Here is a 19065-nt window from a genome sequence, read left to right on the forward strand (position 1 = left end):
GTGAGTGTTCATTAATAACCACAATAACTTGTATTTATAGAGTACCTATAGGGTAGTGTTTCGGAGCGCTCAAAACCGGTCCACGTTTCAGTGAGTCAGTAATACAATTTACATTTCTATGGTGCAAGTTAATACGTGTCAAGGGATCTGTGGAAATGTAATAAAAATAGCACATTTATATATACATCCAAAATTTAGAATTTTTTTGTGTTGGAAAAATATTACAACCCTGTAAAACCTGACCAGTGATCCTACACACCAGAATCCCTTACTTTAAAAGATGTTCAATGCCTGGGTTAATTTATGGATTAGTTTGGTCCCGTAAACAAGGGTAGAGAAGATCTTTTAGAAGTGCCAGACATGTCAGTTTGTGAAAGAGTTACAGCTCCGAGCATTTATCAGTAACTGAAATTGTTATGTTAACGTCCTGCCCATAAATCTAAGTCTTCTCAATAAAAACAATGTCAAACTGAACATGTGTTCAATCTCATTTCATAGACAATCCATTTCCCCAACAATCTCTCCTCCCCCCATCCCCTCCATTAAATAGACCATTACATTTTAGATTTCCCCCCACTTTCAGGTCAAAACCTTCTGCGTCAAGAAATGGGCCATTCCTCTACTAGGAACAATATGCAATGTGTTAGATTTACAAGTTGTCAACCTGCATCGGTTGGTAGCACTCTCGCCTCTGTGTCAGAAGCATAGGCAATGGGTGGCTAGGCCTGAGGGGCCTCGGCCCTTCCCTCCCAAATCTATCTAGACCTCTTTAAGGGGAGCTTGGAGGGGGAAAACCCTGAGCCCTGAAAACAACCCAGTCATTCCTCCAGGCAGCCCCAACCTGCAGAATCCCTCTGACTCCCCTCTCCCAACTTGTCAGTGCCTCCTATCCACTCGTGGCACCCACGCCTCTGATTGGCTGATGGACCTGTCAGTCAAGCCAACATCTCGTCTGTCTTAAAAATCCTTTAACTGAGTCTTACTCAACCTCCCCCTCCAAAGAGTATTTTCACCCCCCACTGCCTGTGGTTAGAAGGTTGTGGGTCCAAGCCCCACGTCAAGATTTGGAGCTCAAGGTCCAGCTGGACTGATACTCCAATACAGTGTTCAGGGAGTGTTGCGTTGTCACGTGACAGATCGGATCAGCCAATCATCGTCCAGAGCCCACCCTTCCTGATGAGTGACAGCTACAATAGCTAATCACTGCCCAGATCCCGCCCTCCAGTTTAAGACTCCCCCCCAAAGTGTTTATAAACACGTGGAGGTTTTATATCAAATCGCGCCCCCCCTTGTCTCATCGACCCCATTTTACCTAAAAATCCCAAACCCTTTTGGGGAGCCAGTCCACCACTGACTCTAATAGTCAGGTTATTACTGTACATTCTAACTCTTCTGGGACGTCTTTCCCACCTTGGGACGTCCTCCCGACGTGAAAGGCGCTCAATAAATAGAATCTTTTTGTTGTTGTTGTTGTTTCCGACGTGAACGGAGCTATACAAGTGTGATTGGTTGTTGTTGTCGTTCTCATGCATCCTCACTGGAATCTTTAGCCCACAGTTCTTCTGTGAGGTTACATCTCTTTAGAAAATGTTTGTATCAGAACCTCCAGGCAAAGTGTCTGAAACACCAGAGATCATGTTTCCTCATTTTAGGAAATTAACACTTGGAACAAAAAGAGAAGTCAAGTAGTGATAGCAATAAAGCATTAGACATGGAAGACGTGTCAGCTTAGCTGAATTGGTAGAACTCCCATCTCTGGCAAATGGGCTCAAGAGTCAACTGAATGCATCTCTGAATATTGTTTTGGTCAGGAGGGACACATCCTGCTTACCTAATTCCGGAAAATATTAGGCGCAGGTTGGCAAGAGCTAAGGCTTGGGAACCCCAGAGCGTGTGTTGGGGTAACTTCTGGAATCTAATCAATTAAAATCGCATAGATTGCCATTGGTATCACTGTTTGGCAAGGTTTCCTGCTGCTTGTCCAGCTAGAACTACTTTTCTGAAGAGAGAGGACATTCAGATATACAATATAATACAAAATTACAATACAAAATTACTGTATACCGCCTTTCACGTTGGGAGGACATCCCAAGGTGCTGGAAAGTACTGATATAGTGAGAAGATAGATAAACTTGAATAGAAGGGCCAAAAGATTATTTTCCTGTTCCTAAAATTCCTTGTGTTCCTATTTCATCTGAGATGAATGACTAAATACTCTGCTTTTGTCCTTCGGGGAGCTTTGATGAATGTGGAATATTGGCCACAGACATCAGGAGAACTTTAGTTTTTCTTCAATTTAGCATCATAAGATCTTTAGCATCCATCAAACATAATAATAATAATCCTTGCATTTGAAATAGTGCCTTATCACTTCATTAAGATGTCTCAAAGTGCTAGAATATATTATAAAGTGAATTGACTGTGTATTTTGTAGGCAAAACATGACATTGATTTAGTGTTTAATCGAAAAGACGGCATCTCCAACAATATGGCACTTGAACCCACAACCTTCTGACCCAGAGGCAAGAATTACTACCAACAGAGTTAAACTGACAAAGGGTGTTCCAGTTCACTGGATAAATGAACCATTGTAATGATTTAGATGCGGACCATTGGATTTGCTTGAGTGGTGTTTGCTGACACTGAGCTAGTCCCAAATGTCGTCTTACTGAAAGAGTTGCTTCTGTTACAGTAAAGCTCTGCACATCCGCACACTGAGTATTTGTGTGTCAGCTTACCTAATGCACAGCAGAAGTGAGAGGCTGGCAAACAAATTTAGTTGCACTCATGTGCATAAGGTTACTGGGAATGTGATTTACCAATTCAGCATAACTGTGAACCAACAACTGTGAGGTAAGTATTTTTAAAACAATTTATTTTTGCAGATGCATTACAAGGTCTTGGAGGGGAAAGAGAGAGGGATTGACACAGTGTGGCACCATAGGAACTATCAGAGAGAGAGAGAGAAGGAGACTCAGCCAGAAAGAAAGAGAAATTTGGAGCGAGGTAGAGATAGTCAAATAGGATATAAAGAGAAAGTCTAGAGAAAGAGAGATATAAAATTAAAATCAGAGAGGGAGAAAAGATAGGGTGGTCCTAGCTGGACAAACAGCAGATTTTAGCTGGTTAGGCTCAAGGTGTACACCAATATCTCTTGGAAACCTGTGCCTATACGTTCTCTAAGGAGAGGGTGTGCATTCCCTGTCAATAAATATCTACGGAATTTCCATGTGTAGGTGGGATGCATGGAACTCTCAGTTTGGTTTGGATACTCTTAAGCACGGTGATGGGTTTCCGCATGTGTTATTACTCATTAATCACACTGTTCCCATATCCACAATGGGGCAGGTCTCAGTTAGTGTGGATATCGGGCTCTCTGCTGTAGTGAGGGAGAGGATGATGTAATAAGTAATGTAATGTCCCAGTGGTCCAGTTTCCTTTTAATTCAGACCTTTCCAAAGTTTTATGCACACTTTTGTGGTATTTCATTAACATTAACATTTCACCCTACCCTCCTTGTATAATTGTTCCAATGATTTCTCCACATTACCCCTTTCACCCAGTGTGTCTGCCCTGTCCCAGTCTGTCTTGCTTTACTCCAACCATCCAGTGTCAGCCAGCTCTCAGACTCCGTGTCTGGCTTGTGACCCACTTGCGGTCAGGGTCTTGCACACCTCTGTCACGCAGCCTTCTTTTCAATGGAAAACAAGCAGTGGTTGTGAGTGGGGAACACATAGTTGGATGGAGACCATTAGGTGGCCTGCCGTCCGTTTGAGATGTTTTTAATTTAAACTTGCTTTCATCCTGACAGGGTTTCCATATTGTGGCACACAAATAATTCTCTGCTTTCATTTACAAGGCATGCAATTATTATTGATTATTTTTATAATTTGCGACTGGTTCAGTTCTGGCATTTAATTAACATTCAGAATTGTATGGTTTAGGCAATAATTTAAAAGCAGAGCTCTGGCACAACTCTTCCCACTGCTTCCTATCCCATCCAACTCTTTCCATCCTATCTTATTCTATCCCATCTCACAATTTTCTATTCCATTCATTCGGTCTTGTGTCCTTTCCCATCTCGTCTAATCCTATTCCATCCATTCTCAATCTCTCTATTCCCATCCCATGCATTCCCAACTCATCCATTCCTTTCCCTTCCCATTTTATCCTGTTCCATCCTACTTTCTTTGATTTAGGGCTATAAAGTTGTGTTTATTTCTGTAAACCAAACCAGTTGCTGAGGAAATTCAGGATTAAGACATGACCACCTGGTTATTTCTTTTCTTTTTACTATGACCAACAATTAAAGTATTTTTATGACCTGTTGATATAACTATTTCCCTCTAAGTGATAATCACAATGTTGTGCCTGCAGGTCTTTTGTTGAATTCAAAATGTTGTTCTATTTTAACGTACTGTTTGGTGCCCTTTAAATTGTTTCCATGCATTATTTCATTACCCTTTGCCGTCTGTTTCAAAACCATTACCATTTTCAAAACAGATTTGAACCATGAGCTGGTCCTTCACAGTTCATGCTTTGAAGAGCTCCAGTGGGACCTTGCAATACTTAGCTGACAGCTTTACCTCTCTAAAACAGCTGTACCAGTTTGGTGGATTATTACGGTATTTATAGTAACTCATTCAGCTCTTTCAGAATGTCATGGTTTGGGTAATTGTTTAAAAGCAGTGCTTATGTCATCCCTTCCCCTCCCAGTGCTTCTCTTCCTATTCCCATCCAATCCCATCTATTTCTATCCCACCCTCTCCTCTCTTCTCCCAACCCCTCCCCTCCCAGTCTGTTTTATCCCATAATTTCCCATCCCATTCTTAGCATGATAATTGGTGAGCAGGACAGTCTGTTCATGAGATATGTGTTCAGTGAGACATGTTGATGACAACAGAGTCTAAATTATGGTATATTATTAATGGGATTCATTCTAAAACACTGACACGTTCCCCTGATCCTTTCACTATCTTGCCCTCTTTCCTAATCTCTTCCAGCCCTCTGCTCCTGCAGGTGCCCTCTGCTCATCTAACTCTGGTCTGTTTTTTTCAGTGTCTGTGATAATGCATGGGCACCCTGAAACTCGCCTTGCTGCACTGCCACTTCCCGGGATGAACACACATTGAACTACTCACATTGGATTTGGGGAGGTGGATTTGGGGATTTACATAGATTTACACAGAGTATGCAGCACAGAAATTTGCCATTCGGCCCAACCAGTCCATGCTGGGGTTTATACTCCCCTTGAGTCTCCACGCTCGCTTTCCTCCCTCCCAATAGCCTTCCATTCTTTTCCCTCATGGTGTATATCTAACTTCCTCATAGATGTTTGCCATTGCCCCTCAGTGTTTATGCATTTCTCGTAGGGAAGAATACACATTGTGATGCTTGTGTTTCAGCGAGGCGTTTTCAGGATGCACAGGTTAACCAGACATTCCAAAATAAATCCCAATTTTTACCAACTTCATCCAGGTTTCTTTTATGTTACCCTCACCCTATTTTTTCTGTTTTGCATGGCAAACAGAGAACCTGAAAAATTCCTGAAGAAAGCCCACAAATTTTAATTTTAGGAATAAAAAAGGATTTTAATGAACCTTTATTCTCCTTTGAGGAAGCTCCTCTGAAGTAATAATAATAATAATCCTTGCATTTGATATAGCGCTTTTCACGTCGGGAGGACGTCCCAAAGCGCTTCACAGAACACACTGTAAAGTGAATTGACTGTATATTTGTGGGCGAACGCGGCAGCCAATTGCGCACAGCAATGTCCCACAAACAGTCGTAGATTGAAGATGACCCATTTTTTTATTGTTTTTGTTTTTTTGGAGGGATTATTATTATCTTGTTGATACTCGTCAACAAGGTGATGTCTCACCACTGTAATCATAGACAGACTGCAGACATGGTTGGGAAGAGAGACTGCAGACATGGATGCAGTGGGCATGGAGAGAAGGAATAACATGACCAAATCCAGTGGCAGCCGGTTTCATAGCCAAGACCAATAATTTATATTTTGAAATAGACTGAGAACAGGAGAACTGTCTGCAATTGTTGTAGGCCTAGAAGCTTTCTTGCTTAAAAGCAGATATTTGAAAAGTACAACTGAAAGCATCACTTCGACGTGATATCACGCTGGATACAACCTGAATAAAGACAATATCTGACTGGAAAGAATATTGAAAAGTAGTGAACTAAAATGTAAAAAAACAACTCAGCTAATACTGTGATTGAGTGGAATAATGGACTTTGCCAACCAGTGACAGACAAGAAAACTGATGCATTTAACCTTTGGTCTTGTCCTTCACTCATCCTCTTATCTCCACATGGTGCACAGTATGGATTATTGCTTAAATTTACATTGTTAAATATGCAGCCTCTGAGTTCATACCCTCTCACGCACACATTTTTTTCTGTCAGTCAGTTTGATAAGGGTTAATCAGCTGGTGAAGTCATAGTGCTTTCATGCACCTCTGAATCTTATGGCAAAAAACAGTCTTTATTCTTGTCTTCAGTGTAAACAGAACTCTGAATCACAGCCACAGCATGATGGTTAACAGCTGGGTTAAGGATTTGATGGGCCTGGTGTGGATTATTTTACACTCAGAGTGTGAGGTAAGATCACATGCAACACCACATTTGTATATGTTAGTCAAAGCGAAAAATGAGACACAGCATTTAATCACTCAGCTGGATCAGAAAAGCAGCTGCCCAATTGACTTTGGAAACAAAGCTTTGCTGAATGTGTCTGGATGATAGTTTGAAGAGAAAAGGTTAACGTGGTTGGGCAGCATTGCAATTAGGCAGCAATTCAAGTATTTGGATCCTGTTTAAAGTTGTTTATTTACCCAAATAGAGAAACGATTAACCATAGCTACAGAACGTTTAATACATGGACATTACTTTGTTATTTGCAGCCTATGTGCAAAAAATGTAATAAATCAGTTTAATAGATTATAATGTTCTTTTCAACATTACTTTTTTTTATTATTTTCAGTACTCCGTACACACTTACTCTGACACATTCACTCTCACACACTCTCACATACTCACTCTTACATTCACCCAAAGACACATACTCATGCACACATTCTTACACACACACACAAACACTCACATAATCACATTCTCTTACACACACACACAAACACTCACATACTCACATGCACACAAACATTCCCTCATACTCACGCATACACACTCACCCGCACATTCACGTGAGCACAATCGCTCGCACATGCACATCTTCACATACTCTCACAAACACATACTCACACACACAAGAGAACACATTCCTACACACACTCAGTTATACACCCACACATATAATAAATGCCCTTGTGTGTGTGACACACATACACATACACAAGGACTCACAGGCATATATGAGCACGCACACAGATATACAGACTCACTGTATAGCATTTAAGATTGTGCAGATTTTTGTAAAAAAATATTTAGTTCAGTCAGTTTGGAAGACAAAATTCAGATTTTGGTGTTTAGAAAAGTTTACAGAAAGTTTTGCAGGATCTTAAACTGTAAGACAACAACCTGAAGATTCAAACAATGTGAAATGTTGGGCCGGCAGCAAGTAACAGGATTGATTTCACCCATACTTTCAAAAAGAAGCCGTCAACTCTCACTGGCTACGTTTAGAGGTGAAGAATAGCGACTTGGGCAAGGTTCTGGCAGGGAATCAGAGCTGCTATTACCTGTGGAGTCATGCCCAGAATGAGTCACCATCTTCAGAGGAAAAAATGATCAAAAAAAGATTTAATGTTCAATTTCTGCTTGAATAACCTGTGCTTTTTTTCCCCTTCTTTCCTTAGCAGTAAATAAGAATGCAGTCAAGCTCAGTCCTGACTGACACTTCAACCACTCTGCCCCCACCCTCTGGAACTCCATACCGCAGTCCCTCTGCCTCGCCCGCTCCCTTGCCTCCTTCAAGACCCGTCTCAAGACCCTCTCCATCGACCGTGTCTTCGATTACCCTCCGTCCAACCCTGCCCTCCACCCTCCTCGATTCCGACCTCCAGCTCTGGTGCAAAACACTGATTGCCCAGCACCTTGGGACGTCCTCCTAATGTATAAAGTGTTATACAAACATAATTTTGTTGTTGTTGTTAACCGTGCAAGCCAAAGTCCCAATGGGTAGCATGGTCCTAGCTGGATAAGCAATCAGTGCTATCAATGACAAGCTGTGTGGTTTTAACTGGTTAGACTCCAGCAGTTATCCCAAAACACACTTTGGGGTCCCCATGTCTCAGATCATGTCAACCTGCGCCTAATACTTTCCGGAATTAGATAAGCAGGATGTGTCCCTACAATCCAATAAACGTCTTTGGAATATCCGTATATAGGTGTGATGCGTGGAATTCTCAGTTTGGTTTGGATAATGATGTTTTCTGCATGTGTCAGATACCCGACTGACCAAAAAAAACTACAAGAGAAAACAACTTCAAAATTAAGATTGAATTCAACAATTTGCCGAATTCTGGTTCCTCTGAAAGGCTGCATACAAAGAACAACAACAAAAAAATTACATTTGCATAGCGCCTTTCACGTCGGGAGGACGTCCCAAGGTGCTGGACAGACAGAGTTACGGACCCAAGCCTGGAGTCGGGGTGGGGGAGAGGGGAGGGTAGGGGGGGAAGCAGGGAGATCAAAATCACAGTCGAAGATGAGGGTCTTGAGGTGGGTCTTGAAGGAGGCGAGGGAGGGGGCGAGACAGAGGGACTGCGGGATGGAGTTCCAGAGGGTGGGTGCAGAGTGGCGGTTGGACAGTTGGGTCAAGACCCGAGCAGGGGGGAAATGGTCAGGGTGAGGGGAGGGAAGGGGGGAGGTGATGGGGAGGGAAGGGAGTGAAGCAGGCCAGAGCCCGCTGAGCGGTGGGAGCGAGCAAGATGGTAGGAGGTTATGAGGTCAGAGAGATAGAGGGGAGCAAGACCGTGGAGGGCTTTGAAGGTGAGGACCAGGATCTTGAACTTTATCCTCCGTGTGATGGGAAGCCTGTGGAGTTGGGCGAGAATGGGGGTGATCGGGTCGAGGAGCCTGGTGTGGGAGAGGACACGGGCTGCAGAGTTCTGGATGATATGCAGCCTGTGGCGGGAGGAGTTGGAGAGGCGGACAAACAGTGAGTTTGCATAGTCGCGCATTGATGTAATTAAGGGTTTTGGTGGCCTGCGCTGTGAGACAGAGGCGGATCCGGGTGACGTTGCAGAAGTGGGGGATGGCAGAGTGAGTCATAGCGCAGATGTGGGGTAGAAAGGACAGTTGAATGTCAAACAAGACCCCAAGGTTCCAGACTGGCTTAGCAAGGTGGAGTGTGCGACCAGGGATTGTGATGCTGTCAGGACTTGAGATGAGGAGGCGCTGACGGGAGCCAATCAGGAGAATAATAATAATCATAATCCTTGAATTTGATATGGCGCCTTATCATGTTGTTGAGACGTCTCAAAGTATTTCACAGAATATATTGTAAAGTGAATTGACAGTCAGAAATCTAGACCCAGACAGAACATCATCTCCAAATGTGTGTGAATTCTCAGCTATTAGGAAATGTTAGCTTTATCAGGAGCAGCGCCTGGAAAAGCATAACACAATTCTCAAATATGCCACAAGGTGGCAGCTGGACGGAGCATTGAAACTGCACAAAATTGTCAACTGGCTTAGAAAGCAAAGCTATCACTGTTATCATTGGACATCATGTGGAATTCTCTACTCTTTTCCCCCATTCATATTCTTTGAGGGAAAAACTCACCCAGAGGCCCAGGGAGACAGCGGTCTAGATTTACTCTATTTATGTAGCATTTTAGAGCGTGCTGAATTTGAATTTGGAATTTGGAAAATTGTTAAATTCAGTGTGAACCTTTTCTGCGGTTCTTAAAAGAAACGTACAGAAAAATCTGTTTCAAACTTCAAAAATCTAGACCCAGGTGGAATGTCTTGCTTCTCTGTGCGTTAGCAGCAAATAACAACAACAATAAATTTATATAGTACTGTTCACGTCAGGAGGAGATCCCAAGGCTAATGCGTGTGTGTGTGTGTATGTGTGTGAGACTGGGTCAGTTGGTAGCACTCTCGTCTCTGAGTCCTAAGGTTGTCTCACATTGGAACTTGTTGACCTTCAGGTGAGATGTTAAACTGCCTGTGCAAAGGATATAAAAGATCCCATGGCACTATTCAAAAAGGGAAGGGTGTTTCTCCTGGTGTCCTGGCCAACAATCCCCCATATCAAATTTGTCATCCACTCCATGGCTGACAGTGAGACATTGCAGTAGGAAATTGGTTGCCATGTTCCTCTACAAAATACACACAATCACGCTGCTTTACAATAACACTTGTGAATTGCTTGGAGATGTCTTGACAGCGTGATAAATGATGCTATATCAGATGCAAGCATTATTATTATCATGTATACAGTAAGATCTTGTTAAGAACAGTATTGGTGCACACTGAGTTGATTAAAAACACCACAGGCCATGATAGTTTCTGTACAGCTGTGGCTTGGAAAAGGAAGTGGTGAGAGGGAGGGCAGGGAGAAGGGAGAGTAGCAGGTCAGGGTTGAGCAGTTTGAGGTATGGGCTTCATAAATATTCTTGACTTCTTGCTTGTTTACTTTTGAGGTTTGGTAGATCACAAAAAGTTTACTGTGTAAAAGTTTACACAGAATGAGTCATTGTCCCTGTCATGTCTGTGCTGGAGATATCCTCTTTGATTTTATCCCTAGGTTTTTTTCTCATACCCTTTAATATTTTCCCTCAACTATTTATCCAATTCCTTTCTACCATCAGTTGCCTAGTTTACGTATTCCACGCCTCTAACTTCTGACCCCTGTCTACTCCTCAGTTTCGACTCTCCGCGCCCTCTCTACCTGTCTTCAAGTCCCACCTCAAAATCTATCTCTTTGACCGTGTCTGAGATGGAAGTAAGCTGGTGTGGTCAGAGGATGAACATTTTAAAGGATCGAACAAACACAGAACTTCTCCACAGGATAATAATAATAATCCTTGCATTTGATTTAGAGCCTTATCACGTCTTCGAGACATCTCAAAGCGCTTCACAGAATATACTGTAAAACATTTTGTGGGTGAAATGCGGCAACCAATTGCGCACAGCAGTTTCCCGCAAACAGTCGTGGATTGAAGTGTCCAAATTATTTTTTTCTTTTTTAAAAATGAGTCAGATGCAGTGAACAATAGGGAAGATCAATATGGCCAGCGCCTGAATATCAAACCAGTTACAGAAAAAAATTGTTTTCAATATCTAATTTATAAAACAAACATCACTTAGAGTGAGAAGCTCTGTAACATTCATTCAGATTCTTGCCAATTCACCACAGTTCCTCATTCAATTACATTTTGGCTTGGAAACAGCGTTTTATTATAAATCCTGTGTATTGGTGATGCAATCGGTAGGTAACATAATCTGCTTCTTAGGGCTATCATGGTGAATTGCTTCCCAAGAAACAAAACTTGATCTAAAGGGGTTGCCAATGCTCAGAGCTATAGAGGCCCAGAGCTACACACTGCCAAACTCATTGTCTCTCTGCAGTTACGTATGTAACTCAAGAGCCAGTCTAATCATCTACTGCCCCAAATGGCCAGTCAACTATCATGTGATCAGACTTCTGAGCTTCACTTAATGGAAATAGATGCATTGTAACTCACTCTATGGATCAGTTTAATTTAATCAGCTTTTCTTACTTAAGCATTTAGTCAACTGGGAGAGTACTGCATTGTCGGAGATATTGTCCTTTGGATGAGGCAGTAAACTGAGATCCCTTATATCTATTTAAGTGAATATTAAAGATCCCTTGGCACTAATCAAACAGAAAAGGGACTTTCTCCCAGTGTCCTGGCCAACAATCTCCCACATAAAATTGGTCATTCACTTCACAGCTGTTTGGTGGATATTCCAGCAAATTGGGATGTCCTCCTGACATGAAAGGCACTATGCAAATGTAATTTTGTGTTGCACAGACTGGTTGCAGCATTTGCCTGCAAATACCCTAACCCTAAACCTCACAATAAAATCCTGTGAAGAGCTTTGCGATGTCTCAGTGACATGATAAGATGCTATACCAAATGCAAGCATCATTATTCTTGTAACCCTAATGGATTTGACCAACAAAGAGCTCATCGCAAGCAATTCTTACAGAAAGAAAACAACAGTGTAATGTGAGGAGCTCTTGGACACTCAGGGAATTGTCTGACATGTGATGCCAGAAGGCAAGTCTGCCATGAAATTCAAACAGGAAAACACTCGGATCATTTTCAGAAAGATAACTATTATTGCAGTATCAGAGACCCACATTGACAACAGACCCAGGAACCATAAGTGCATAATCGAGGCCATTATTTATTCTGAGTCATTCAGTGACTCAATCGTTCCAGAATCAACTGTTGGGCCAATTGAAGATGTTGGAGGAGGTAAAATGAAGAGACACAAAATAAATAAATGGGATTGGGCATCTGTGGTCAGCCGGGCTCAGTTGGTAGCAATCTCGTGTCTGAGTCAGAAGGTTATCCAATACAATGAGTCATCATCATAGTGAAGTATCCTAACAGCCCTTCCAGAAATCACAAGGAGAAGCAAATACGCCAGTAGGGGAAGCTCTTGCACTGTTGTAGGATGCTAAGTGGAGCACATTGATAAGCTATGGTCAGTCAGTGGTCAAACTACAGAAATCTGAATGATCTTATTGCCAATAATGTTTTCCTATGTACCCATACATTTCTTCGCTTTTGGTTAAACTCATCTATGCCTTGTCACCTCCTGCCTTGATTTTTTAAACACACTCCTCACTGATCTCTCCACTTCCGCCATCCATAAATTCCAGCTAATCCCAAACTCCTCCACCCATATCCCCATCCACAGCAAATTCCACACGCCTCACTCTATTTCTATCTCTTCAACCTCTTCACTTGCACCTATGGTCACCACCTTCTTCTCCCTCCCTGGCTTGGCATCCAAACCCACGACTCTACAATGCTCTACAAGACATTATCTAATGTGAAGGGCACTGTATAACTGCAAGTTGTTGTTGTTAAAATCCAGTCTTACCCTCAATACACAGACAGGGATTCCCAAACTTTGTATTTTGCCAACCTGCGCCCAAACTAAGCAGGATATGACAAGCAGAATGCAAAATCCTCTGGGGCTGAAGATTGCTGAGAAGACTCTTATAAAAATAATAAACCTTACATTTGATACAGCGCCTTATGACATTGTTGACACATCTCAAATCGCTTCACAGAATATACTGTAAAGTGGATTGACTGTGTGTTTTGTGGGCAAAACAAGGCAGTCAATTGTGCACAGAGGTGTTCCATAAACAGTCGTGGATTGAGTTTCTAAAACTTTTTTTAGGGATTATTACCCTCAAAAAGAGATCCGCCAATCGAATGACAACCAGGTTCCTACTTACTGCTGGGTATACGGAGGTGTGTGGAGTAAGGAAAGTTGCTTAACAACAACAAAATTACATTTGTAAAGTGTCTTTCACGTCGGGAGGACGTCCCAAAGAGCTGAATAGTCAGGGATCAGGACCTGAGCATGGTGGGGGGCAGGGTTGGGATGAGGGAGGGCAGAAGAGGTAGGAGCAGGGCTGAAGGCACGGTCGAAAAGGAGGGTCTTGAGATGTACTTTGAAGGAGGCAAGAGAGGGAGTGAGGTGAAAGGATTGTAGGATGGAGTTCCAAAGAGTGGGGGCAGAAAGACTGAAAGCCTATGGTAGGGTGGGAGACATGGAGAAGGCCTTAGCCTGCTGAGTGGAGTGAGCAGACAGGTTGAAAGCGGGTCAGCAGGTCAGAGATATAGGAGGGGGCAAGGCCGTGGAGGGCCTTGAAAGTGAGGACGAGGATTTTGAATTCTATCCTCTGAGGGATGGGGAGCCAGTGGAGCCGGTCGAGGTTGGGGGTGATGGGGTCATAGAGCTTGGTGAAGGAGAGTTCTGGATGATCTGCAGCTTGTGGAGGGAAGAATTGGGGAGGCCGACAAGGAGAGAGTTTCCATAGTCGAGCCTTGAGGTGAAGAATGCGTGTATGAGGATCTCAGCGGCCTGAGGGGTGAGACAGTGGCGCAGTCGGGCAATGTTACGGAGGTGCGGAAAGGCAGAACGGGTCATGGCATGGATATGGGGGAGAAATGACAGTTGAGGACCGAACAAGATGCCCAGGTTCCTAACTGACTTGGTGAGGTTGAGTGTGCAACCATGGATGCTGATGCTGCCAGTGCCTGAGGTATGCAAGCCTATCAGGAGGACCTCAGTTTCGCTGACATTCAGCTGTAGAAAGTTGGCTCTCATCCAGGACTTGATGTCAGACAGACAGTCTGTCGGAACGTCAGTTGTCCTGGAATGGAGGGTGGAGGAGATAGAGTTGGGTGTCATCCGTGTACATGTGGAAGTTGAACCCCATGTCTGTAGATGATGTCATTAAGGAGGAGAGGTAGAGGTTGAAAAGGAGAGGATCGAGGACAGAGCCCCGAAGAACACCACCTGAAACTGTGCGGGGGCTGGAAGAGAAACCGTTGGTGGAGACAATTTGGAGATGGTGTGAGAGATAGCACCTGAACCATACAAGGACAGAACCTTAGTTTCGGCCAAGGTTTCACCCCGTCCGGAAATCAAACCTGGATCCTCTCGCTTGCTAACCACCACACTACAGGAATCTATGTGCCTTATCATGTTGTCGAGATATAGTGATATAGTGCCTTATCACGTTGTCAAGATATCTAGAACTTCACTTGTGAGGCAAGCGCACTAACCACTACACTATGGGACTCCAACCAGAAGAGGTTCCTTCCTGAGGTTCCTTAAAGCTTTCCTAGAAGAAAGCTTTAAGAATGCTTTAAAGAACACCGCAAATTTTACCTTTAGTTTATTTCCTACTGCCCACTAATAATGTACAAAAATGTCAGTTAATGGTTAAAACATATTTGAGTCTGCAACAATTCAGCTACAACAATAAGGTTTTTGCTCTGTGTCTTTCACTTCATTACATGAGTGTGATTGAAGTGCTGGTGAATCACTCTAACAAAGAGCACATTAAATGGAAACAGTTTTCAGGCTACAAACTAACTCCTGATGTTGCAAATATGTTTTGAGAACCATATGTAAACATTACAGCTTTCCAAAAGCAGCTGATGCCCTACTGCCGTACTGGGCAAGAGCTGCATTGTGGACAAGGTATCATTCAGATTAAATTTAAAAAATTGACGTTCCGTCTGCTTGATTTCAGGATGTCAGGAAACTATTCAAAAAGGAAGTGAGTTTCTCATAACAATATCTTAGACAACAGTCCTTCAGATTAATTGATCATTCATCTCGTGGCTCTTTGTGGAACTTGGCTGGTGCAAAGCTTGATAGTAATTATTCGTGAAGCACTTTGAGATGTTTTGACGTGATAAGACGCTATCAAAATACAAGTTCCTCCTTTCCTTATTTGCTGACATCTGGGAAGAATGATCAAAGTGTTGTTGGAAGGCTGAGGTAATAACTGAGGGGATTCAAATGATAGAAGTCCATGGCGAATCCTGCAGATGTTGAGATGTATTTGCAGACGATTCAAGAATGTAAATGAAATAATAACAACGAGGTTATTACGCTCTGGAAAATCTCACAATACGCCTTGCAGCCTGATGGCAAACAGTCTGACGCTTGAAAGAATATTTTCCAGTGCTCTGGGAAATCAAGTCACAAGACAATATCTTAAAGAATGCGTTCTCCATTTTTTCCCCTTCCCTCATCTCTCCCCTCCCAATGCTGCAAAGTAAAACCTAGAGATCATGTTTAAGTTGGATTGTCACCGATGCAACCAGCTATGTTCACAGTAGAAACATGTAATCCCCAAAATTCCACTTACTCTTAGCCAGTAGGGATGTTTAAAAGACAAATAGTCAGATACTTGGGTGATAGAGTAGTTCTGCTAAGATCTAATCAGTTGTTGTAACAAGCTCGATGGGCTGGATGGCCTCTTCCTGTTCCTGTTTTCCTATGTTGCAAATTTAAGATTGTGCAGAATTGTTGGAAATTCTTACATCGTTCTTAATTTTTAAGAACTATAGAAAATCAGTTTCCAAATGAAGGCTGAACTAAATTTTTTCCAAATTTCGCCTGATCTTAAATTTTAAGACAAAATCGATTTAACAGGGTAAGACTAGGAGGATTTAAGGTCCAGGAAGTGATTAGCATTACCCAGGATATTGATCTGAGATGCACATGATAATAATAATCCTTGTATTTGCATTTGGTTTAGCCCCTTTCTCATCAGGAGGATGTCTCAAAGGGCTTTACAGGATTTACTGTGACGTGTTGTGACAGTATCTGTAGCCAATTTGCACGCAGGAATGTCCCACAAACAGCCATGAATTGAGCAACCAAGTTAATTGTTGGCTGGGTTGCCAGGAAAAGCTTCCTTCACATCATAGTTCAACCATTCCCAGTTGTTCATTTTCCACAACAACAACTTGCATTGTATATTATTTATTTATATAGCATTCTTGACTTAGAATAATGCCCCCGAGCTAGATTTACAGACAGAAGGGATGAGACAGAGGATTGGGGGTGAGGGGGATTCTGAGTTTAGAGACTTAGCTGCATAATAACATACATTAGCTGGTATAATAGTATATGTGTTCCTTTTGATGGTATAGTTTTACTTTTGGATGACATAATATCCTTGCGCAAAACATATAGTCACGACACTTTACAATATTTCCCGTGAAGAACTTTGGGATATCCTCCTAATGTGAAAGGCGCTATATCAAATGTAAGGGTTATTATTATTAACATCTACAGATTGACTGACGTAAACCTTCCTTTGCTATGCAAAACGCAGCGGTTTGTAGCGCACAATCCAAATAGAACACAATCTGCTCAAGCGGACATTCCATGCACTTCTGTGGTTGATAGAAATAGATCCACCCATAATTGTACTAAAACAATGCTGTGAGCAAGTACAGATGCACTTTATAGCCTCTGGTTATGCTGGGGTAAAGGCTTTGAACTATGGCCAGGGTTGGATGTGACTGGAAATAGCCCCGCCTTGCATGCTGCACACATGTTTTGGAACCAGATGATTACAACTCACAGCAGGAGTTTTATTAATGAATAAATGGTTTCAGCACGAGTAGATGATTTGGCTCTAACTAAGTTGAAGAATGCACAAAAAGTGAACACATAATGAGCCATCGACATTGTAACTCTTATTATAATGTTAAGATCTGCCCCACCATCGGTAAACTTCCACTGCTGTTCCTGCTCTCTGGAATTCCATCCCAGAGTCCCTCTGTTTTGCTCGCTCTCTCCCTTCCTTCAAAACCTATCTTGACCAAGTTTTTGGCCACCTCCCCCCCCACCCCCAGCCCACTCATCTTCTGTTAGTCAACTGTGTGTAGTGCTTTAAGATGTCCTCCTGATGTGAAAGGCCCTATATAAATATAAATTGTTGTTTAAACATCCAAATTGATTCTGTATCTTCTGACTCCTGAGCCAGTGCATTCCATATATTCGCAACCATTTATATGAAGAAAGGTTTTCTGATCTCACTTCTAACTGATTCTGAGGGAAAAATCTGTCATCTTGCTTGTTAACCTGTGTTCTCTAATTCTGTGCTCACGGTTTTACAACATCAACCACAAAATTACATGTGTATAGCGCCTTTCACGTCAGGAGGACAAATAAGGTATAAGCCAAACAGATGCAAAGACCTCTATCATTGCACCTCTCAGCATATTGAAAATTGCTCTTGAAATGCAAACAAGAACTTGAACTTTTAGAGTTGAAATGACTTCAAATTACTGTCATGTGTAGAGACTATTTTTTCTGTATAAACACAACAGCCATTTTAACACTGCAAAGTCTAGGGCACCAGGAGAAATTCCCCTTATGTTCTGAGCAATACAGTGGGATCTTTAACTCCCAGTCAATGAACAGGCAAACAGAACTTCCATTCAACAAGGTTTGTATCCCTGATGGTGCAGCACTACCCCAGTACTGTACTGGAGCTTTAGCCAAGACTATCAGCTCAATACAATACAATACAATACAAATTTATAATTGTATAGCATCTTTCACGTCGGGAGTACGTCCCAAGATGCTTTACAGCCCAGGCTTAGCATCCGTGCCGGGGGTGACAGCCGAGGAGGGATGAGGAGGGGAAAGATGACTGAAGGCTTGGTCAGAGAGGTAGGCCTGAGATGGACCTTGAAAGAGGCGAGGGAGGGGACAAGTTGGAGGGACTCCAGGATGGAGTTCCAGAGAATAAGTCTTGAACTCAAAGCTTCTGCCCCAGAGACGAGGGCGCTACCAAGTGAGACAGGCAGCCACCTATTGACAAGAGCTGAACTGTTGTATCTCTCCCAATATATTAAAGACCCAGTTCCTGAAATCATCCTTGTTAACCTTGCTTGCCTGGCACTGTCTCCATAGGAACATTGACCTCTGAACTGAAAGATTTCCGAGGTAATAATCACACAATAAATCCTCTCTGCATGTCTCGTCTGGCTAATGTTTATGGTGCCACCGTAATTAATTTACAACTGGGCTTAATTTCCAGCTCCCTGTAACTTTAACAACCATACACCCCAACCATTTTATGACCACAGATACTCTACTGATTGTCCTTACGAATTACTGCATCATTTAAAATCACACTTAACTTTTGTGGGAAAAATTCCACCTGGGTTTAGTATTTCAGAGCATCCAGTATTTGTCAAATTGTTAAATTAAGTCTTAATAAGAACATAAAAATTTGCAAGGCGAAAAAAGACCAAGGTCCATCTAGTTCACCTTCCACCATCCTGGCAGACGCTTGACATGTCATGCCCCAAGCTATATATTGTATCCTGAGATGTTATTTTCCAGCAGATATCTGTCTAATTTGTTCTTGAAACAAACAACATTTATGCTTATGTTCTGACAAAGGGTCGTAGACCTGAAACTTTTATTCACTTTCCTTTCTCTATAGATGTTGCCTGATCTGCTGAGTTTTCCCAGCTCTCTCCGTTTTTGTTTCAGATTTCCAGCATCTGCAGTATTTTGTGGTTTGAACATTTTCTG

This window comes from Callorhinchus milii, unplaced genomic scaffold (genome assembly GCF_018977255.1).
Source record: "Callorhinchus milii isolate IMCB2004 unplaced genomic scaffold, IMCB_Cmil_1.0 Scaffold2, whole genome shotgun sequence".
Classification (NCBI taxonomy): domain Eukaryota; kingdom Metazoa; phylum Chordata; class Chondrichthyes; order Chimaeriformes; family Callorhinchidae; genus Callorhinchus; species Callorhinchus milii.